Source organism: Berghia stephanieae, chromosome 14 (assembly GCF_034508935.2).
Source record: "Berghia stephanieae isolate SIO BIC M18660-M18661 chromosome 14, UCSD_Bste_1.3, whole genome shotgun sequence".
Classification (NCBI taxonomy): Eukaryota; Metazoa; Mollusca; class Gastropoda; order Nudibranchia; family Aeolidiidae; genus Berghia; species Berghia stephanieae.
The window spans coordinates 10,448,618-10,473,919 of NC_088373.1; the positions used below are offsets into that span (position 1 = coordinate 10,448,618).

A 25,302-nucleotide genomic window follows, 5' to 3' on the forward strand; every position below is an offset into this window, starting at 1 on the left:
GTCTTCTATCCCACAATGTCTGTTTTCCAACATTCTTTCTGTCTTTGTCTTGGAATGAGATTAATGGGTTTTGTCCTGGCCGGAATCCTGGCTGGGAGGGAAATAGTCAAATGCATAGTTATTGTTTTGGGAGATGATTTTTTTTCTTGTAAATCATCTCTCTGTTATGTATTATTATATTTATTATTTTTGATGAATAATGTAAGCATTTGAGTGTATTCTTCTTTGTTGGATTTTGTGCTTGTGTCCGGATGAGATTTATAGGTGATCTCAAACTAAGTACATTGGTGATATGCTCTTGGAATCTATATCTGGTCCCTATTTGTTCCCAGTTCCCCTATGTCTTACTATTTCTTGGGTGCTTTAATTGTAATTCTAGAGCTTTTTACTATCCCATTTTCTTCCTTTTTACTGGCGCTGAATTTAATCTAAATGTGTTGCAAGTGCCGTAAAACAAAATAACATTTCCCTTGTAAATCATCTCTCTGTTATGTAATGATAGTTATTTTTTCTTTATTTTTTATTTTTTTGCTTTGAGTGTGTTCCTCGCAGGGGGAATCATGTGCTGGTGTCTGGATAAGACTTTTAGATGAAGTCAAACTAAGTACACTGACAGTGTGCTCTTGGAATCTACATCTGTTCCCTATTTGAGCGAGCCATTTCTCCTTGTTTCACTTTTTCTGATGTGCTTTTAATAATTGTAAATCTAATTCTCTCCTTTTTATTTATTTTTTTTACTGTCACTGAAATGCCTTAAATGTCTTTAAAACCCATAAAAACTAAAAAGTCTCTTTTAGTTCAGATCATTCGGCTGTATCACTTTTAATGAAGTTGCTCAAGGCCCTCTATATATAGAAGGCCTTGAGTTGCTCCAATAGGGTTCAACAGTCGTGACGTCACTTCCGTAATGACGCATAGTAACTTAGTAACAGGTTATAAACTATCGGAACGATGGCGGACGCTCTTATGAAATATTTCTCCGACGAGCATAAAAGTGTATCCAGAGGAGAAAAAAAATCTAAATCTGATCATGTTTTGACTCTTATACATTCTGATCACGTGACATGTGAAAAAGTTCTAGCCAGCATGAAGAATAAAAAGTACCGATTTTCTTTGTTTAGCGGAGAGGGGAGGGGTAAGGAGAGAGAGAGAGAGAGGGAGAGAGAGAGAGAGAGAGTGGGGAGAGAGAGATAGAGAGAGAGATAGATAGATAGATATAGAGAGTGGGGGATTAAGAGAGAGAAAGGAGAGAGGGGCGGGGGGAGATATGAGGAGGAGCAGGAGGAGGAGGAAGAGGGGGAGGGGTAAGGAGAGAGAGAGAGAGAGAGAGAGAGAGAGAAAGAGAGGGAGAGAGAGAAAGAGAGAGAGAGAGAGAGGGCGAAAAACAAACAAAAAACGCCGGCAAATTCGCCTATCGGACGAAAAAGCTCAATTATGACACCATTTTTCACTATAATATTGTATGAAGGAAAAATTACTCTGATGTTGACGGAGTTAACCACACAAAAAAACCCACAAAAAAACCTTCAAATTTCCCACTGACTGGAAAAAGAAAACAGGAGTCTCATCGGGGTGTAACATAAAAAAACATAGAACGTAAAGGGGTGGATAAGGTGAAGAACACACACATAATATCGGATGTATTTCATTACCGATAACCTCTTAATGGGAGTTTGGTTAATAGGGAAAACGATGATCGAGTAAAACGTAACATTTTGAATATACATGTATAAAGCATTTTTTCCCCCTTTCTTTCTTGTGGCTTTATGGTATCTTAGTATGAGTCTTGGCTAGCGACCTGAAGGTCCTCGGTTCGAGTCCGGCTTCTCTGAGCGGTATAAAGTGAATCCTCAGAAAATGTTTATTCCTCACAATTTCCCTCGACACTCGGATATATATATATATATATATATATATATATATATATATATATATATATATATATATATATATATGTGTGTGTGTGTGTGTGTGTGTGTTTGTCTGTGTGTGTGTGTTTGTGTGTGTGTGAGTGAGTGTACAATATAAAATTGCTGTTGGCTTGGGACCTCTTACTAAGCGCTTTGGCCATTTTGGAGGATATTTCTCTTTATAAAAGCTCATGTTGTTTTATACATACAAATTTATGAAAGGGGGGAAATATACACAATGTCGGAATCTATAGATAGTATGCGCTTGACTAAGAAGCTCACAACAATGCCATCCGGAAGTATGACGGACCAACACACAAAACTATGTGTCACTATGAACGTTTATAGTCTGGTTAATACAGTTAAGTGAGAATTACTCATAAACGTGGATGGCAAAAAAAAAAAAAAAAAAAAAAAAAACAATAACAAAGACCCAAGTGACGTCAACTTCGTTCTATCTATAGAAAAGTTTCAGGAGGCGTTCCTTAAACTGTCAACCGCGGGGTCATGACCTTTTAAAAAAAATCCCAGAATGCCATCCCTTGAATGTAAACGCATTTTGATCTGAAAGTTAGATGAGCGCATTGCAGACGGACGCCTCATAGACTCGGTTTTTTTTTGGGTTTTGTTTTTTTTGATTTTTTTTTTTTTTTTTGGTTGAGGGTCGGAAGGGGGGGGGGGGGGGATTGTTTTGTTTGTTTTTAACCTTGTTTCAAGTTTTCATAAATCACAAACTCAATATTTTAAACAATATATGGAACGTCAAAACATGGTAATAAATTTAAATGCTAACAACCTAGAAGGCTTATTTGATTTATTTGATTGACACGCTTAGACTAAACATTGCAGCTATAGATAGTATGCACTTTGCTAAGCAGCTCACAGCATTGCCTTCCGGAAGTATAACGGACCAACACACAAATCTATGTGTAACCTTAAACGTTTATAGATAGTCTGGTTAATAACGTGTAGTGAGAATTACTCATAAACGCGGATGGCAAAAAGCAATACCAAAGAGTTGAGTGACGTCATATTGATTCTATCTATTACCACTATGATATCTGTCAAATAGAAAGACAACATAAAAGTATATAGCCACCGCCCCCCCCCCACCCCCCAACAAAAAAAAAAAGAAAAGAAAAAAAAAACCACACACACAAACTAAAACAACAACCACAACGCCTACAATATTATCACTAACAACTGGCGTCTTGTAGACGTGGAGAGACGTACGGCTATGTGTTCTTGTGGTATGACACTCGCTTTCGGATCGGAAGGTCCTGTGTTCGAGCCTCGCGCTCGGCGCATAGTCGAGTCCTTGGAAAAGGCTCTTTACTCACATTCTCTCACCGTACTCAGGTGTAAAATGAATACCTGGCCGTTAACAACGTTGTCTTTGTCCGAAAAATTGTACCATCGCCTAACAGGCTTTGAGCACATTTAGTGGATCTTGCGCTATATAAAGCTCAATCTTTATTTGTAAAAGAAGAGAACAAGAACGATATCAAAATCACCACGTAATCGGGATAGATATTTCGTTTTCCACCATTTCCCAATTAGACGGAATATAATGATACACCGTCCACAGACATTCCCACACACACACGGACTCACACACGGATGTATGCATACATCAATGGATACATAGACACACACACAGACACACACATACCCAAAGGAAAGGTGTAGGTGTCTAGTGTCTTGTGTGTTACAGTGTGTTACACATGGCAAGAACACACACATTGAAATAAAACGTCTTACAAAACGAAAGGGGATATAAACAATGATATTGTGCTGTGTGATTCTAACGGATTATGAATATTTCACGACTTCTAAAGGTAAGAATTACCCCCATCTTCATCACATTTACCACTATATTGAAACTTTAAACCCATTATACCGATAAAAATACTTTTCGTGAAAAGTTAAATCTACCATGGAGGTTCCGAATACCTCACAAGTTGCTTGGCCTCACAGCGAGGTCATAACGCGAGCAGATGCTTTCACGCTAATCGTACCCGTGCTGTGTGTTGTATGAATGGCGTTTCGTTACGCTTGCTAGTTACACATCTACCCAAAAAAATATTATAATAATATGGAAGAATTCATGCCTTTCCCTTCTCCCCCTCCACCATAAATGATCCATTTGTCGATTCTATCACTATCGCTGTCTTATAATTGTTAACAAGAATGATTAATTACGTATTAATGGTTGATAAGGGTAAATTATTTTAGATAAATTCCATCGTTACTTTTGTCTGTGTTCTTTGAATACCGAACTGGGTCAACAAATGAAAACATTCACTTCTTCCGATTTTATAATATTCTCCCCTAGATTTTAAGCACGTTAGCGCTAGACAACACACGTCCATTTCATGACACGCTGTTTTAATTAATAATTATTCATATAATATAAATGTAACTAAAAACTGATATTTACTAAATTTACTACAATCCTACATAATATGTAATCGACTTGTCCTGAGAATATCAATATGAAACAAATACTGTACTTTGACTTGATTCCGAGTGATGCGCTCACTGCTGTTCTGAATAAATGACTTATTATAGTATAACCTTATTGATGAGATATGCCGACTCTTCTCTTAAAAGTGTCCTATTCCGAGATTTCCAAATTTAAATGACAAATCATTATGTGTTCCAATTTTTAAAATCCCAAACCTTTCAAATTTCCCTTTTCCCATTCGTATTTTACAAACCGGGGCTTCAGATATCCCCTTATCCCTCTTTACTTTGCTTTAATGATTGTATATCTAACGATGGTTGTGAAAAATCATGTTTAAATTTTTTATTGTTTAGTTCTGAAAATCTCCCCCCAAAGAAAAAACCGTTTCGGCCCTCGCCATTTCCTCGTCCTAATTTTGCTCAGCAAGAAAGAAAAAAAAGATGATTTTTTAAAATCTACGGTGACCCGGGTCTAGTATTTTGTATGAAATGTAATTGTGAACACACTTCCTGTCCTACCTATTTATGATTATATTGGTATGGTTCGACGATTTTTTCCTGTATCAAAAAGCAAAGAGGCCACATAACATTTTGGGTAATCATGTTAAAATAAAGGTGTATGCGCATTGTGGTGAAGGACGTTAGATGTTCCAAAGTTATTTCAATAAATTACAGTTATAAAGATATTTTATATTCAAATTTGCAGGTACTATATTTGTTCTTGTTGATAACTCTTTGCTGAGTGACGTAAGTCGATAGGTCACCAGAAGCAGCAGCAGCAGCAGTAGTAGTAGTAGTAGTAGTATAGTAGTAGTAGTATAGTAGTAGTAGTAGTAGTAGTAGTAGTAGTAGTATAGTATGTATAGTATTAGTAGTAGTAGTAGTAGTAGTAGTAGTAGTAGTAGAGTAGTAGTAGTATAGTAGTAGTAGTAGTAGTAGTAGTAGTAGTAGTAGTAGTAGTATAGTAGTAGTAGTATAGTAGTAGTAGTAGTGTAGTAGTATAGTAGTAGTAGTAGTGTAGTAGTAGTAGTAGTAGTAGTAGTAGTAGTAGTTAGTAGTAGTAGTAGTAGTAGTAGTAGTAGTAGTAGTAGTAGTAGTAGTAGTAGTAGTAGTAGCAGTGGTAGTAGTAGTAGTAGTAGTAGTAGTAGTAGTAGTAGTAGTAGTAGTAGTAGTAGTAGTATTTGTAGTTGTGGTAGTAGTAGTAGTAGTAGTAGTAGTAGTAGTAGTAGTAGTAGTAGTAGTAGTAGTAGTAGTAGTAGTATTTGTAGTTGTGATAGTAGTAGTAGGAGTAGTAGTAGTAGTAGTAGTAGTAGTAGTAGTAGTAGTAGTAGTAGTAGTAGTAGTAGTATTTGTAGTTGTGGTAGTAGTAGTAGTAGTAGTAGTAGTAGTAGTAGTAGTAGTAGTAGTAGTAGTAGTAGTAGTAGTAGTGGTAGCAGTGGTAGTAGCAATAGTAGTCGTAGTAGTAGTAGTAGTAGTAGTAGTAGTAGTAGTAGTAGTAGTAGTAGTAGTAGTAGTAGTAGTAGTAGTAGTAGTAGTAGCAGTAGTCGTAGTAGGTGGCCAGTGTAACTCACGCAAAAGCGGAGTGCTGCGTCCCTTTTTCATTTTTGAAGTATTTGAAATATAAGTCGTACCGCACTGTGCTGTATTCTTTGGAGATGACTCACGTTGTTCTTTGTAACACCGAACAACAAGGAGTTGTAATAGTCTAGTTTGGAGAGGACGAACGAAACAACGATCTTTTTGCCCCAACCTTAGTCAAAAAAGGCCTAATATTGCTGATAATTCGTAGGGTTATAATGATGATTCTTGTCGTTGCTAACACATGGTTTTCGAAAGTCAGATGGCTGTCCAAAACTTTTCCGAGATCTTTTCCTTTGTTCGACAGGGGAATTGCCCTATCATTAAATTATGAGGTGGTGTTTTTGACTTAAACTTTTGTATTTTCTTCCACAAATAAAAAGGACTTCGATCTCATTACCGTTGAATTTCAATTTATTCTGAGACATCCATGTCTTTATGTCTTTCACGGAGTTTTCATATTTTGCTATCTTCAATTCGTTACTCGAATTTGCGCACGATTCGCAACAGTGTTGTGTAGAGAATGGATCCTTGAGGAGCACCATGCATTGTTTATTGTTCTGCTGAAATTGATTCACGAATTGTTTTCTCCCATACAAATAAGAGGTAAACCATCTCAGAGTTACGTCAGGGATGCCGAATCTGATTTCAAGGCGTTTCAAAAGAATACCGTGGTCGATCATATCAAAAGCGGCCGACAAATCGAGGAGACAAAAAAAATTAGATGTTTTTCCCCTCGTCCATCACTTGAAGAAGATCGTTGACAATCCTTAAGAGAGTGATTTTTGAACTATAGTTTTATGCGGCATGCTGACTGAAAATCTATCTGCAATTTTTTCGTCAAGATATGACACGAAAGTAGTCGGAGAGATAGTTCTTGAGACATTCACTATCTAGGCCACTTTTTTAAAGAAATGGCTTGACCAAAGCCCTCTTAAAGGGTTGAGCAACTCTTCCTGTTCTTAATGAGTCGTTAATTAACTTTGTGTAGCAGGGCGCTAATAGTTCATTTAAACATTGTTTCAGAAGTGACGTTGGTAATAAATAAAAATAAATAAAATTAGAATTCCCTTTATCCATCCTCAAGGGAAAATTTGACTTTAGGGTCTATCCCAAGGGAAGACTGGAATGACCCAGGCGTTAGCCGCAGTGCAGCGTCGCAATGTGAGCTAGGGCGAGGTGATTTGCTCAAGGCCATACAACAAGACGGGTAGTCGAACTCGGTACCTTTTGGGTACGAAGCAAAGACCATACCGCTGAGCCACGCTGCTCCCTAAAAAACATCAAGACCACAAGAATTGTCATCACTGGAGATGATCAATATTTTTGTATCTTCTTACGTAATTTCTATTTTTAAAAGATGTCATTTTTTTTTTCTCAACAAAAAGATTTGAATTTAGTATATTTTCCGGTATGTTGCACAAACTTTTGCGAATGGTAGAAATGTTGTCAAGAGAAAATAATCCAAAACGCTCAACTAACTGTTCTTCTGACGAATTTGACGGTAATTTATTTGATGTTACTTTTCCCAACAGATAGTTTGTCATTTGAAAAATAATGTCGGGCAGTCTTTGTACTTCTGAATTGTTCTAGGTAATTGTTCTAGGTAATAATCTCTTTTTGCTTTTTTAAAGAACAATCTTATATTCCTTCTTTTGTGGAAGGTAGGTTTCTTTGTCAAATATTGATTTAGATATCATCCGCTTTTTCTCTGCTTTTATTTTGTTTTGTTTTACCACCTTTTCTTCAGTGTTTGTACCAACGATATAGCTTTTTTCATGCACAGCACGCGTAGTAAGCGGGGCATATTCGTCTAAACTTTTTGTGATGGCACTTTCTAAATTTGTAATGGTCACTTCCTGTCATTTACGTTCAAGGTGCTGGAGAAGGTCTTTGAATTTTGTATTGCCAAGTTTCTTGATATCCCTAGATATGATTTCCTTCTTAATTTCATAGTTTTTGATTGCATTTGCAACGACGGCAAGGAACAAATTGAAATGATCGGAAAAATACATAGATTGTCTACCTTGACATGGGTTGCCAACTCAACATTTTTACTGGTTGGAACCCAATCAATGCAGCAGTACTAGTAGCGTATGGCTACACCTCCAAATTCATTTCGTCAACCAGCTTCGGGAGTCTTCCTCCGCCCTAAAAACTGTTTCATGGCCACCTTCAAGTTTAGTCACTGGACAGTGGAGGACGATGTGATCGCTGGTCTCTAAAGCTGCCTGACAATTCCGGCACATCATTACTCCCAAGTTTCCATCTCCAGGTGTAGGGAATACAAACGTGTATATTTTGTATACTGGTGCAGGGAATACACAGTTCCTTTCTTAAATTAAGAATTAAGTGAGGTAACACGAAATGACCAAAGTCAAATATAATGCCCAAGCATTACGCTTCAGCAGTTTTTCTTGGTCCAATATTTGAATCAACGGACGATAGAATTCCCCTCAATTAAAAAAAAAAAATGGTTTTCAAGTTAATGAGAGATGAGTCTGTAAAAATAGTTTTATAGTGTTTAAGATTTGTCAGCAAATCTGTGTTCGATGATAAAAAATTAACATTGGCTGTATGGAACAATGTTGATCGACAACTCTTTAAAAAAAATAGATTGTTATTAATATTATTATTATTATTATTATTATTATTATTATTATTATTATTATTATTATTATTATTATTATTATTATTATTATTATTATTATTATTATTATTATTATTATTATTATTATTATTATTAATATTATATTATTATTATTATTATTATTATTATTATTATTATTATTATTATTATTATTATTATTATTATTATTATTATTATTATTATTATTATATTTATTTATTATTATTATTATTATTATTATTATTATTATTATTATTATATATTATTATTATTGTTATTATTATTATTATTATTATATATATTATTATTATTATTATTATTATTATTATTATTATTATTATTATTATTATTATTATTATTATTATTATTATCATTATTATTATTATATTATTATTATTATTATTATTATTATTATTATTATTATTATTATTATTATTATTATTATTATTATTATTATTATTATTATTATTATTATTATTATTATTATTATATTATTATATTATTATTATTATTATATATTATATTATTATTATTATTATTATTATTATATTATTATTATTATTATTATTATTATTATTATTATTATTATTATTATTATTATTATTATTATTTATTATTATTATTATTATTATTATTATTATTATTATTATTATTATTATTATTATATATTATTATTATTATTATTATTTATTATTATTATTATTATTATTATTATTATTATTATTATTATTATTATTATTATTTTATTATTATTATTATTATTATTATTATTATTATTATTATTATTATTATTATTATTATTATTATTATTATATATATTATCATTATCATTATTATTTATTATTATTATTATTATTATTATTATTATTATTATTATTATTATTATTATTATTATTATTATATTATTATTATTAGTATTATTTTATCATTTTAAAGCCTTTTCATGTTGACCCTATGTCCTGGTACACGCCAGCATAATAATTAATCACCCTCAAAGAGAATACCGACGTCGTGTAGTCCTAATTGATCAAGAAAAATAACCGCTTTGATTTGTCGCACGACTGAAATTCTAGTGTTACTTCCCCTCGTACAGTAAAAAAAACCCATTCCCGACGTCAACGAGATAAGAAACCTTTTACCGACAATCGGCGGTATGACCGTACGACTACTGCTACGCATTACTTTACTGTTGCTGCTACCGTCACTACTGCCTCCGCCGACGGAGACGATAGGGAAGTCGACGATATGATGATGACAATAGTAATATTGATGATGATGATGATGATGATGGTAATGATGGTAATGATGATGACAATAGAAACATTTTTAGTAATTAATTATAGTTTTTGAAGGATTATCTTTTGCCTGATTGAATAATGAAAAATAACAATAATAATGATAATCATCATCATCATCATTGTTATGGTGTATTGTTATTATTATCTATTGCAAAGGGCAATAACTCAATAATAACAATACACCATAACAATCATCATTATCATCATCACCACCACCACCATCACCACCACCAACACAAGATAACAACCAAACTTTTGACGTCTTCCGGTACAAATTAGGCGTGCGCATCTCCAAGAAAAGTATCGATTACACCTTGTTGACGCGAACCGATACGTCTAGTCAGAATGACACCGATATCGTGTATTTCCTTTCACCAGAGATGCCACAACTTGTCATACTTTGAAAGGATAAATTATAAATAGTTGCTTATATTGCCTCTCAACGCTATCAGCCTTCGCTAATTTTGTGTGCAACATCGTTTATTGTTTATTTCCTCTTTTTATGACTGTTTTTTTTTTCTTTTCTTTTTTTTTCTTTTTAAAAACTATTTCATTTTTTTTATTCAAAATTATTTCCGACTCATTTATTTCTCGGTGTGTCTTTTTTACGAAACCCGCCGAAACCCGCCGAAACCCTGCGAAACCCGCCGAAACCCGCCGAAACCCGCCGAAACCCGACGAAACCCGACGAATCCCGACAAAGTTATGGGAAGTAGGTAGCAGTGGGGAGTGAACCCAGAACTCAGGTAAGTGTACACCATTGGGGAGTGAACCTGGGACTGGGTTTCGGCGGGTTTCGTAAAAAAGAACCAGTGTTTTTTACGAAACCCGCCGTAACCCCCGAAAACCGGCGAAACCCGACAATATCCAGCAAAGTTATGGGAAGTAGACAACTGTTGGGAGTGAACCCGAGACTCAGGGAAGTGTACACCAGTCGGGAGTGAACCTGAGACTAAGGTTATCGGCCGGTTTCTGCGGGTTTCGTAAAAAAGAATTAGTGCTTTATTACGAAACCCGCCGAAACCCGCCGAAACCCGACAATATCCGGCAAAGTTATGGGAGTTTGGCAACAGTGGGGGGTGATCCAGGGAGTCAGGGAATTGCACACCAGTGGGGAGTTAACCTGGGACTATGTAAAAAGGATATCAGAGGGAAATAAACCTGGGACTAAAGGGAGATGGATACCATTGGAAGTTGAAGCCGGATATGGGAGTTGAGTACCAGAGGAGAATGAACCTGACACTATAGGGGGTGGGCGCCAGTGGGGAGTGAACCTGGGACTATGTAAAAAGGAGATCAGTAGGAAATAAATCTGGGACTAAAGGGAGATGGATACCATTGGGAGTTGAAGCCGGATTTGGGAGTTGGTTACCAGAGGAGAGAGAAACCCGACACTATAGGAGGTGGGCGCCAGTGGGGAGTGAACCTGGGACTATGTAAAAAGGATATCAGTGGGAAATAAACCTGGGACTAAAGGGAGATGAATACCATTGAAAGTTGAAGCCGGATATGAGAGCTTGGTACCAGAGGAGAATGAACCTGACACTATAGGGGGTGGGCGCCAGTGGGGAGTGAACCTGGGACTATGTAAACAGGATATCAGTAGGAAATAAATCTGGGACTAAAGGGAGATGGACACCATTGAAAGTTGAAGCTGGATATGAAAGTTTGGTACCAGAGGAGAATGAACCTGACACTATAGAAGGTGGGCGCCACTGGGGAGTGAACCTGGGACTATGTAAACAGGATATCAGTGGGAAATAAACCTGGGACTAAAGGGAGATGTATACCATTGAAAGTTGAAGCCGGATATGAGAGCTTGGTACCAGAGGAGAATGAACCCGACACTATAGGGGGTGGGCGCCAGTGGGGAGTGAACCTGGGACTATGTAAAAAGGAGATCAGTAGGAAATAAATCTGGGACTAAAGGGAGATGGATTCCATTTGGAGTTGAAGCCGGATTTGGGAGTTGGGTACCAGAGGAGAGAGAAACCTGACACTGTAGGAGATGGGCACCAGTGTGGAGTGAACCTGGGACTATGTAAAAAGGATGTCAGTAGGAAATAAATCTGGGACTAAAGGGAGATGAATACCATTGAAAATTGAAGCCGGATATGAGAGCTTGGTACCAGAGGAGAATGAACCTGACACTATAGGGGATGGGCGCCAATGGGGAGTGAACCTGGGACTATGTAAAACAGGATATCAGTAGGAAATAAAACTGGGACTAAAGGGAGATGGACATCATTGAAAGTTGAAGCTGGATATGAAAGTTTGGTACCAGAGGAGAATGAACCTGACACTATAGAAGGTGGGCGCCAGTGGGGAGTGAACCTGGGACTATGTAAACAGGATATCAGTGGGAAATAAACCTGGGACTAAAGGGAGATGTATACCATTGAAAGTTGAAGCCGGATATGAGAGCTTGGTACCAGAGGAGAATGAACCCGACACTATAGGGGGTGGGCGCCAGTGGGGAGTGAACCTGGGACTATGTAAAAAGGAGATCATTAGGAGATAAATCTGGGACTAAAGGGAGATGGATACCATTGGGAGTTGAAGCCGGATTTGGGAGTTGGGTACCAGAGGAGAGAGAAACCTGATACTGTAGGAGATGGGCGCCAGTGTGGAGTGAACCTGGGACTATGTAAAAAGGATGTCAGTAGGAAATAAATCTGGGACTAAAGGGAGATGGATACCATAGAAAGTTGAAGCTGGATATGGGAGTTGAGTACCAGAGGAGAATTAACCTGACACTATAGGAGATGGGCGCCAGTGTGGAGTGAACCTGGGACTCAGGGAAGTGCACACCAATTGGGAGTTAACCTGGGACTGTGGGAGATGGATAACTGTGGGTATCCGAGCAGAACTATAGGAGTTGGGTACCAGAGGAGAATGAACCTGACACTATAAAAGGTGGGCGCCAGTGGGGAGTGAACCTGTGAATATCTAAAAAAGGATATCAGTGGGAAATAAATCCGGCTTCAACTCCCAATGGTGTCCATCTCCCTTTAGTCCCAGATTTATTTCCTACTGATATCCTTTATACATATTCCAGGTTAACTCCCCACTGGTGTGCAATTCCCTGAGTCCCAGGTTCACTCTCCACTGGCGCCCACCTCCTATTGTGTCAGGTTCATTCTCCTCTGGTACCAAACTTTCATATCCGGTTTCAACTTTCAATGGTATCCATGTCCCTTTAGTCCAAGGTTTATTTCCCACTGATATCCTGTTTACATAGTCCCAGGTTCACTCCCCACTGGCGCCCACCCCCTATAGTGTCAGGTTCATTCTCCTCTGGTACCAAGCTCTCATATCCGGCTTCAACTTTCAAGGGTATCCATCTTCCTTTAGTCCAGGTTTATTTCCCACTGATATCCTTTTACATATTCCCAGGTTAAATCCCCACTGGTGTGCAATTCCCTGAATCCCAGGTTCACTCCCCACTGGCGCCCACCTTCTATAGTGTCAGGTTCATTCTCCTCTGGTACCCAACTCCTATAGTTCGGCTCGGATACCCACAGTTATCCATCTCCCACAGTCCAAGGTTAACTCCCAATTGGTGTGCACTTCCCTGAGTCCAGGTTTACTCCACACTGGCGCCCATCTCCTATAGTGTCAGGTTTCTCTCTCCTCTGGTACTCAACTCCCAAATCCGGCTTCAACTCCCAATGGTATCCATCTCCCTTTAGTCCCAGGTTTATTTCCCACTGATATCCTGTTTACATAGTCCCAGGTTCACTCCCCACTGGCGCCCACCTCCTATAGTGTCAGGTTCATTCTCCTCTGGTACCAAACTCTCATACCCGGCTTCAAATTTTCATGGTATCCATCTCCCTTTAATTCCAGGTTTATTTCCCACTGATATCCTTTTTACATATTCCAGGTTAAATCCCCACTGGTGTGCAATTCCCTGAATCCCAGGTTCACTCCCCACTGGCGCCCACCTTCTTTAGTGTCAGGTTCATTCTCCTCTGGTACCCAACTCCTATAGTTCGGCTCGGATACCCACAGTTATCCATCTCCCACAGTCCAAGGTTAACTCCCAATTGGTGTGCACTTCCCTGAGTCCCAGGTTCACTCCCCACTGGCGCCCACCTTCTATAGTGTCAGGTTCATTCTCCTCTGGTACTCAACTCCCATATCCGGCTTCATCTTTCAATGGTATCCATCTCCCTTTAGTCTCAGGTTTATTTCCCACGGATATCCTTTTTACACAGTCCCAGGTTAACTCCCACTGGTGTGCAATTCCCCGACTCCAGGATCACCCCCCACTGTTGCCAAACTCCCATAACTTTGCCGGATATTGTCGGGTTTCGGCGGGTTTCGGCGGGTTTCGTAATAAAGCACTAATTCTTTTTTCCGAAACCCGCCGAAACCGGCCGATAACCTTAGTCTCAGGTTCACTCCGACTGGTGTACACTTCCCTGAGTCTCGGGTTCACTCCCCACAGTTGTCTACTTCCCATAACTTTGCTGGATATTGTCGGGTTTCGCCGGGTTTCGGCGGGTTTCGGCGGGTTTCGTAAAAAAGCTGGTTCTTTTTTACGAAACCCGCCGAAACCCAGTCCCAGGTTCACTCCCCAATGGTGTACACTTCCCTGAGTTCTGGGTTCACTCCCCACTGCCACCTACTTCCCATAACTTTGTCGGGATTCGTCGGGTTTCGTCGGGTTTCGGCGGGTTTCGCAGGGTTTCGGCGGGTTTCGGCGGGTTTCGTAAAAAAGACACACCCTTTATTTCTTTTATTATGTTTTTTTAAATTTAATTATTATTGTTCTACCTTTATTGTCTTTTGTTCTGTGTTTGTTCCCTTATTTGTCACTTCTCTTTTTATATTCTTTTGCACTCTTTTATTGATTCTTAGTGGAAAAGATTCCTTCGCAGTCTACTATCGGAATCAGATGGAGAGGTCTCAGGCGCTGCACTGCGGCTGACGCCTGGGTTATTCCAGCTTCTCTTGAAATAGACCCTAGAGACAAATTTCCCCTATGCGATGAATAAAGGGAATATCTTTATTATTATTATTTTTTATTATTTTATTTTCTGTGATATACTGGCCTGTACTTGTTCTACTGGTATTCACTATTATGCCAGCAAAAAGGCATGGATGACGTCATCAATCTACGAGACATGGATGCTCAAACAGTTAAATAATATGCTGGCATAGATAGTATGCGCTTGGCGAAGAAGCTCACAACATTGCCATCGGGAAGTATAGCGGACCAACACACAAAATTCTGTGTAACTATGAACTTTTATAGTCTGGTTAATACAGTTTAGTGAGAATCGCTCATAAACGCGGATGGCAAAAAAACAATAACTAAGACCTGAGTGACGTCATCTTCGTTCTCTCTATAGTAGGCTACATCACAGTTTGCGTCCCTTGTCTTACATCCGTACTCGGCTGTCCCGTGTAGTTCGACGCATGAGTATTGCACTGTAGATAACCAGTGGTTTGGGATGACTCGTGATTTTTGGCACACACTACGAAAGTGTGTAGAATCTTTCATTACAATGCATTGTGTCCATAGTTTTTTTGTTGCTTATACGTTTGTATTTATGAGGCTGGCTGAGAAAACCCGGGAAGATGCAGCAAGCTTCAATTCGAGATATGGTCCAAAATCGAAGATAAAGTGTTTCCCATAGCAACCAATTTTATTCAGAAAAAAAACCTCATAACTTGGGTTCTAATTGACATAGAAAGAAAATTTAAACTGGTAAATGATCAGAAAGATATGGTCCAGACCACTGCATACATAACTCAATTTATGAAATGGGCGCATCTTTCCGGGTTTTCTCATTTGGAACTTGTCGCTTACGTACGTCGGCTCACCGTCTGTATAATATGAATTATGAGAGTGTAAGGTAAAAAATGAACACCAGACAATGCTATGCGACAACGACAGACATCATCAATATTTTATTCTACGATCTCTTTCTGCCCATGCGAATTCGAGCGTTCCGTCCTAGGCGCCATGTCTAGCGTCACGACACCAGTCGGTGATGAATAGCATCGTAACTTGAGATAGTGTAACGCGTTCCTCCTGTCTGTCTAACGGACCCGACCGGAAAGTGATAAATAAACAATGAATATTTAATTGATAGTGATAGGTTTCAACATTTGAAGTGTGCCAAGCGTTGTAAAACATTTTTTTTTTTAAATCAAAAACACACACACGCACTCACACTCACACATACACACACACATACACACACAAAACAAACTAACTCACTCTCTCAATCAATCTTCTCCGGGCCTGCTGGCACTAGAGTAGAAGTAATAAATAGAGATCTCCACCTGGTCCTGTCAGTTGCTTAGGGTCACCTCGAGAGACAAGACAGACCACTCTGCTTTAGGGTCCCCTCCAAGGCACGTCTCCGCCCGGGTCATCTTGGGGGGGGGGGGGGGGGGGGGGGGCTCACTTCCCGGTGTTCATTGCAGAGCTTTCCTTGACAAAGTTTCGACAGGTCTATGACAGATATGCTCCAACTATTTATATCAATTTATATCATCTGCTTTTGTGCGGCTGTGTGGTATTGTTGTATGACACTCTCTTGGGGATCGGAAGGTCCTGGGTTCGAGTCTGGTTAATACAGTTTAGTGAGAATTACTCTTAAACGCGGATGGAAAAAAAAAACAAAAAAACAAAAAACAAACAAACAAACAACAATAACAAAAGCCCGAGTGACGTCAACTTCGAACTATCTATATGGTCTTTTTTTTTTCGGGTGCTCGAATTGAGGCATTCCGTTCAAGGCGCCATTCGATACAGCGCTGTAACTCAATATAGCGATACGCTGCCTGCCAGACGAACCCAACCGGAAAGACAGAAATAACAAAAGATAATGACTCTGATACTGAATGATGTATCGCTTATGACTAGAACAATAATGATAATGTAAGACAAACGTATATAATCAATTATCAAAATGGATAGAATTGGAGCACGGCGCATCAAGCATATCGAGAATAGCCTGAACTGAGGAAATAGAAATTAATGGGTAGATACTAGATATGTGCAATTACGTTTATAGTTGGAGAGAGAGAGAGAGGGGGGGGGGAGAGAGAGAAAGAGAGAGAGAGGAGGGAAAGAGAGAGAGAGAAAGGGCTGCTAGGTGGCCGAGTGATTAAAACATCGTACTGTGACCCGGGAGGTCCTAGATTCGAGCCCCAATTCAGGCACTACGTATTTTGCCCCCCCCCCCCTCCCACCCGTCTTGAACAAGATTATAATTCTCCGATTTACTCACTTTGGACAATTCAATATAGGTGATTCCAGTTGGCATCAGTAGCTTGTTTGATGGATATCATGGCTTCATTCATGGAATGCCCAGGCGACAGCATCTCACGACGCCCTTCGGAGGGCCGTATTTTTTATAAAAATAAAATTGAGCTTTATATAGCGCAATATCCACTAAATGTGCTCAAAGCGCTTTACAAGGGGTCCCTGGCCACAGAAACATTTAATATGAAGGACAGGACATGACGCCTGTTAGGCGATATTACAATTTTTCGGACAAAGACGACGCTGTTAACGGCCAGGTACTCATTTTACACCTGAGTACGGTGAGAGAATGTGAGTAAAGAGCCTTTTCCAAGGACTCAACTATGCGCCGAGCGCGAGGCTCGAACCCAGGACCTTCAGATCCGAAAGCGAGTGTCATACCACGAGACCACATAGCCGCACAAAAAAAAAGTTCTTTCGTTAAACACATCTCAAGAAAAAACATGAGTGCGATCACTCAGTGTTTTGCGGAAATGTAACGAATAGCAACTAAGTTTCTTGCTCAAGAATACAAAAAAAAAAAAAAAAAAAAAAAGAAAAAGAAAAAGAACAAAAAGAAGAATTCCCACCTTGTGGCTTGAGCCAGGGTCTAAGGATGGAACTGCAATGTCACATCCACCCGGCCATTTCTACCGGGTCACTTCAGTCAATCCTAAGAGCTCCTCAACGTGTTCCTATTCAGGATGTCATCACGGCAATTCAACTCATCAACTCCAATTTGTGCTGTGCTCCCGTATTAATATCACCTTACTCTGAAAATAAAAGACATTTTAAATAATGTTTGTCAGAAAACTCGTCTTTCAAATAATATTAAAAAATGACACTCATCTTATCAAAAAAACGATCAAACCTGGGGCTTCCGTGAAGATTTCCCTGAAGTCCTGGGTTTAAGAGTGTTTGACAAGATGAGGGTCACTTTAAACGATCCATATTTGAAGGACGAATTTTCTGGCCAAATTTATAAAATTTTGTTGGTTTACATTAGAGCACAGCAGCATAGAACTTCAAAAAAAAAAAAAAAATGGCAAAACAATTTAAAAATTTTATTCAGAAAACTTTTACTACATATTATATATTATTATGAAAGGATTAAGATGACCTCTGACCCCAACTTGTCATAATGCGTCAAGTTTAAGACTTTTTCAGACTTCTTTATGAGTCTAAAGTTTGAGACTTTCTGGTTGATTAGGGGATGAACTAAACTTATCATTGAAGGGAGAAAACCATTTTCGGACCAAATTTTGGACAAATGTTTTGTAAGCGTTTGGCAAAGTAGACTGAACTCACTGGCAGACAACAGTGCCGCCATTTTGTTTTATCTGATGTTTTGTTGTCTCGTAGTCTTGAAACAACGGCCTACTGTACAGTTTTCTGCCATTCTCCGGGAAAAAACAAAACATGTTTTAAAAATTTTGGCCAAAAAACTTGTCCTTGAAAATATATCCATCGATTAAAATGGCATTTATCTTGTCAAAAACTCTCAAACCCGGGGGTTCATTGAAGTGAATTCAGTTTTTGACTTGTTGCCAAGATGAGGGGTCCCATTTTAATCGATTGAAATTTGAAGGAAGAGCGTTCTCGTTCTTTGGCCAAAAATTTTTAAAACGTGTTTATTTACGGTTTTTAAAACATACGACAAAATTTTGTTTTGATATACCCAAGTGCCTTCTTTTGATTTCCCTGACAAGACATGCGGTTCAAACGATCGTAAAATTAACGCGATTTAAATTTCGCCCGAGTTTAAACCAGGACAGTGTTGTTTTTAGAGGTGTTGAGATCGTAATTATAGAGCCATTAAGAATATTTGTCCATATCGACATAGCGATTATAAACGAATTAGCTTAGCGTTCCTAAATAAAATTATTAACATCGAGCGTCAAGGCTTGAAGTTCATGGAACGTTAAAGAAGTTAAAACACTGCGTCTTTGCCAAGGTTGAAGGAGATTCTTCAACGAGCTCTTAAAGATCTGATTCGTATTTTTAGAATTTTTTAGACTATTTGTTAAATTCGATATATTTTTGGGAGGGGAGAGAGAGGGAGGGAGAGAGAGAGAGAGAGAGAGAGAGAGAGAGAGAGAGAGAGAGAAGGAAGGGGGGAGGGAGGGAGAGAGAGAGATATAAAGAAAGAGAGAAAGAAAGAGAGAGAGAAAGAGAGAGAGGGGGAGGGAGGGAGAGAGAGATAAAAAAAGGGAGAAAGAGAGAAAGAGAGAGATATATATATATATATATATATATATATATATATATATAAGAGAGAGAGAGAGAGAGAGAGAGAGAGAGAGAGAGAGAGAGAGAGAGAAGGATTCTCATGCCCTAAAGGATCAAACCGTCATGTAGACTTATTGGCAGTTCTGATAACCCAAATTATATTAAAAGGGCTCATTGTTGTAATGGGAATACTATAAAGATGACTCAAAATAATATTTCTCAAACACATTTTTCCCCTTGTTGTTAATAAAGAACAAAAAACTTCAGAAAAAAAAACATCAAAAAAGAAAAATTTAAAAAAAAGAAAGAAAGAAAGAACAACAATAAACAAACAAAATAATTTTTAAACACAACCTTCCACACACATACAGCCAAAAAAAAACCTCAACAAAATCTAAAAACAAACAAGAAATAAATAAAAACAAAAACCCAATCGAATAAATCAAATTATGAAAATGAAGGGTCATTTCGTTCAAGCATTACATTGTAACAATCTCAAGAGTAATTTGCTCTTTAAGACAATTTAATTTAAGCCGTCATAGAAGGAACGAAGTTGACGCCGTTCAGCTCTTTGTTATTGTTTTCAGCCAGTCATTTTTTGTTATGAGGAGTTCTCACTAAATTCTGCCAATCAGACTATAGATAGTATGCGCTTGGCTAAGAAGCTCACAACATTGCCCGTCGGAAGTATAACGGAGCAACACACAAAACTGTGTGTAACCATGAACTTTTATAGTCTGGTTCATACAGTTTAGTGAGAAGTACTCATAAACATGGATGGCAAAAGACAATAACAAAGGCCTGAGTGAGGTCATCTTCGATCTATCTATAGATAGAATGAAGTTGACGTCTTTGTTATTGTATTTTGCCATCCGCGTTTATGAGTAATTCTCACTAAACTGTATTAATTAGACAATAAACGTAAAAGGCAATCTATATATATATATATATATATATATATATATATATATATATATCTTTATATATCGGTCTATCTATCTATCTATCTATCTATCTATCTATCTATCTATATCTATCTATCTATCTAAATATATATCTCTATATCTCTTTATATATCTATCTATATATCTTATCTATCCACCTTGCCTACCTATCTATTGATGTATCTCCTGTAGTGTTTAGAAAATGACATTTAAAAGACACTATACATGTATCTACGAGTACAATTAACCAACCCTTGCTCTAAAAGTCCCCACGGCGGTAAAGTACTAACTACACACTGCAGGAAACTCACATTCATTTGATGGAAATGTAATTAATTTCGAATGCTCTTAACTACTAGCTGACAGGGCATCGTTATAGAATGCTTGTAAAGTTGTAAAGGGAAAATAAATGATTGTTAATTACGAAGGTGAGAAAAAAAGTTAAGAAAACATTGAAGTAATTACACCCTGTCGCAAGGGACATTTCCTTTTGAATAACGGAGAGAAAAGAATGATTGATTTACTGAATGAATACATGAATGAATGAATATATGAATGAATGAATTAATGTACAAGAAACATCTTAATACTATAATTCAGCGAACATTATAAACAACGAACCCGTCCCTTACACCCATCTATCAAGCTTTTCAAGTCGGCACGTTGGGAGAAAAAGAAGAAAAAAAGCTTTGTGAAAGCCAAGCCGTGCAAAGGGAGATAACAATGAAATTATTACGGCGACAAAGACGCTATGAGCGGGCAGGCGATAAAACTCGTGATTATACAAAAATAACCTCCCTTTGACGATTCACACCCTGGTTTTTTCACGCTTCAGGTGTCGAAGAGTTCCACTCGGTTGGTTTCCTCTGAGTGTCAGGTTGGTAACTTGAGTAGGGATCAAAAGTCCAAGCATGTTTTTCTTTGCCTATTCTCTCTATATCTGTCTTTTCTTTCATTATCTCCTCCCCCCCCCCCCCCCCCCCCTTCCCCTTTCCGCCCCCTCCTCTCTCTCTCTCCTCATCCTATTCCTCGATCCATCCAACACATTTTTATTTGAAAATTACAAATCTATTATGTACCATCTTCCTCCATACAAAATCTCTTCATTTCTCTCTTGTTATAACGTGTTGAAGAGAGATTGGGTGGGTGGCTGGGGGGGGGGGGGGCGCAGGAAGGATTCATATTATATATTTCTTCTTTTCATTACTTTTCCTCTGACATCCGTAGTGGTTGTTTTTTTGCTTTGCACTGCGATGACAAAAAGCGACAGATTTGAATTATTTTTTGGGGGGAGAGGGCAGCGGGAGGGGGGGGGGGGGGGGGGGGTCTGGAAAGCAGAAGATTATAAATTTCAAGTCCGCAAAGAATAGAATAGAAAAGAGAATAGAAAAATGAAAAGAAGAATCATTTCAATGGGAGGATGTACCTTATGAGTGATAGACAGATTGCTTTGGGGGGAAATATTTTGAGTTTGAAAAAAAAAATACACAAAAAAAAAAACCCCAACAAAACAAGCAAACAAAAAGGAGAATGCTGATGAAAGAAATGTAAAGAAATAGTAAAAAAAAAAAAAAAAAGTAGGAATATATGCCCCATTCTTGAAGTGCGTGACTAACACCCATCTGACGCTGGACAGGGATTTTGAATCGCTATCTCGAACACAATAGGGTTAATTCCTGATTGGTAGATTACAGCAACATAAGGGTTAAAGTTGGTTTGCTTTTGTTTGGTTGTTTGTTTGTGATTTTTGTGGGGTTTTATTTATTTTTTTTTTGGGGGGGGGGGGGGAGTTCTCCTAAATTTATGGACAAGAGTCATCGTTTTGTATTCGTCAAGTTAAATGCGTGTTTCTGTTCCTGTCATTGACAAAACACATTTTTATCATAATTTTGGCTATTTGTAAACTTGATTAGATTCAGATCTCGTATCAATTCCAAGTGTAAACATAATTGATCAGTCAGTTGTATCTAGAGTGCAATGTCCACTAAACGCGTTCAAAAAAAGCGTTTGGCAAGAGAGAGAGAGAGAGAGAGAGAGAGAGAGAGAGAAAGAGAGAGAGAGAGAGAGAGAGAGAGAGAGGGGGGGGAAGAGAGATAAAATTCTAATTCAGTTAATATTTCAATTAATATTTTTAAGAATACCGTTGATAAAGAACTTACCGACATAATGTTTGATTTTGATGTCATTGGATATTATTGCATTTTGTACATACATCAATTATTTGGAAGTCTCAAATGTACAAAGTTGGACATGCCAAATGAATGTAAATAGAGTTGATTATACTACGAATATTGACTATGATATGATAGTTATTTACATATTAGATATTTGATACTCAATATTATCAATTAAGGGGCGGTTTGGGTCTAATTATTAGGATAATCCTTCGAAAAATTGATTTTGAGATTTTGGTGGAAATTGATATTTTATCACCCTAGGAATAATATAATTGAAGTCCAAATTCTTAAAGTAGACTATAAAGGCATGAAAAACACCGTCGAAAATGGTACAGATAGTAAGAAAAGTGTGAAAAACGGGAAGCTATTTTGCTATTTTCTCAAAATGTCATATTTCAAAGGGTATGGGATACTGTGTCAAACGTTTCTCTGAATCTATTCAATGAAATTGTCTGAAAATTTCCACAGTTATCACAGAGATAATGTATTGTGTCACCATAGAGAGATTTTTTTGATAAGATATGTGAATTTTGAATTATAATGCTAATTCTGAATTTTTAACGTCAATTTTGTCATAACATTTTGATTCTCAACTTTGTAATGTTCTAATAAAAATTCCATAAGCTAAAGCCGTAAAATCTCTCTATGGTGACACACTATAGTACAATGTTGACAAGAGGGAAGAATATGGAGGTCATTCCTTCATCAGTTTTTGTGGAACGTTTGCCACAAGATTGTTATATTTTTTGATGTCAGACCCCCAAATTAGGTCGCAAAATGGGTATCAACACAGATAATTAAAATTTTTCACCATAAATGTTGTTTTTTAACCTATATCCGCGTTTGTAGTTGTTCTCACTAAACTGTTTTAACCAGACTATAAAAGTTCACTTTTACACAGAGTTTGTGTGTTGGTCCGTTATACTTCCGGATGGCAATGTTGTGAACTCCTTGGCCAAGCGCATTCTATCTATAGGAAAATCGTCACATTCGTTACGATGCAGCCAACAATTTTCTTATTCTGATTTCATAATTTTGTTATAGATATAGCGATAAAAACTCGACACTGTGTTGCAGAGCTCATTTTTCTGAACAAAATATAGAATATACTCGTGACTTTTCTGTTTGAAAAATCTATTTTTGTACATGGTGAGTATGAAGTTTCGGGTGAAATTCTGAAAATAGCTGGGAGGGAGAGAGTTAAACGTGATACGAGGCTGCCAGAAGCTGTGGACTGTAAAAAGTAATATACAAAAATGAATATAACAGCTTCAAAAAAAGAACAAAATACCAAACACACAACGTTTCGGGCTCAAAACCCTTCTTCAGACAACAACAAAAAAAAAACAATAAAGACATAAATACATTACTCAAATTCCAGATAGACGACAGAGATATTTTTGGAAAGTACGACAGAAATATTTTGAAAGTAAACTTTACTTTCCAAGATTTTTCTACAGAGAGGACCTAAAAATATCTCTGTCGTCTATCTGGAATTAAGTTATGTATTTATGTCTTTATTGTTTGTTTGTTTTTGTTTACTTCCCAAGATTTTTCTACAGAGAAGACCTAAAAATATCTCTGTCATCTATCTGGAATTTAGTAATGTATTTATGTCTTTATTGTTTTTGTTTTTTGCTGAAGAAGGGTTTTGAGCCCGAAACGTCTCGTGTTTGGTATTTTGTACTTTTTTTAAAAGCTGTTTTATTCTTTTATGTTTATAGCTCTTAAACGGTACGGTACGATAAATACAAATAGCGCCTTTTTGTCAGAATATGGCAAGTTGGCTGTCATTCACTGTTTGTTGCTAAATTGATAAAGATCTCTATAAAATATTCATGTTTTCGTGTTATGGTTTTTGAAAGTCGTTGACACACAAGACGTGGACGGAAGACATGCTTGTCTTACAATAAATATTATTGTTGTAACAAACACATAAAACAACGATTTCCTATTGATGGGAACCAAAACGAAACAACTTGATGAGATGTTATCATGTTTGCTTCTTCTACTGTGTGTGTGTGTGTGTGTGTGTGTGTGTGTGTGTGTTTGTGTGTTTGTATCTCTCCCGTGTTCATACTAGTGCCGCGCTGAGGACCGGACCGAGGACCGGTCCCACGGTCTTTTAGCTGTGAACCGTGGTCCAGTCCCAAAGAGGAAGACCGCCGGCGGTCCTCACTTCTTATCACCTTTCAACGGTCTGGCGCCATACTACTTCCCCAGCGATTCGTTGCCTCGGTCCTTTGCCTATCTTCCACCAATCACCACCCATCCCACTTAATTAATCGCACCCACCCCCCTTTGCCATACACTAAACGACACAGACGACCATAGAGGCAGACGACCACCTCCCTCCACTCCGCAAACCGCCCTTTCGTGTGTGAGATGGGGGGAACAGGAGGCGCACGCCTTGGACGATTCCATTATACGGGGTAAATTTCAAAATTTACTACACCATAATGATCGCAATGACAATGATCTATGATGAGGGCATGACCCCTCTTCTCTAATGGGTTATTGTTTGAAATGTATGTGACTACTAAAGATGTGTGTGTGTGTGTGTGTGTGTGTGTGTGTGTGTGTGTGTGTGTCTCAAACCTAGCAAGTTGCAAGTCTGATTTTTTGTTTTCTTTTGTCCATCTCTTGTCGCCACTCCTTTCTATCGCATTGTTGTCATTTAAAATAATACAATAATATTAAAATTTCGTTTGGTGTTTTAACTAATCAAATAATATGAGTTTCATTAGTTTCTTCCTTCCAAAAAAACCAGTTATAACGTCTGTATTTTTAAAAGGTCCAATAGA

The 25,302-nt window shown here is 37.7% G+C and overlaps 1 long non-coding RNA gene across 1 annotated transcript in view; it reads left to right on the forward strand.

Annotated features, from left to right (window-relative positions):
- The first annotated feature begins 3,630 nt into the window (after nucleotides 1-3,630).
- Nucleotides 3,631-25,302, forward strand: part of LOC144959691 (uncharacterized) — a 336,578-nt gene continuing 314,906 nt past the window's right edge. Inside the window, exon 1 of the long non-coding RNA XR_013642650.1 lies at nucleotides 3,631-3,748. This is a non-coding gene — a long non-coding RNA (uncharacterized LOC144959691). The remainder of the gene's footprint in view (nucleotides 3,749-25,302) is intronic.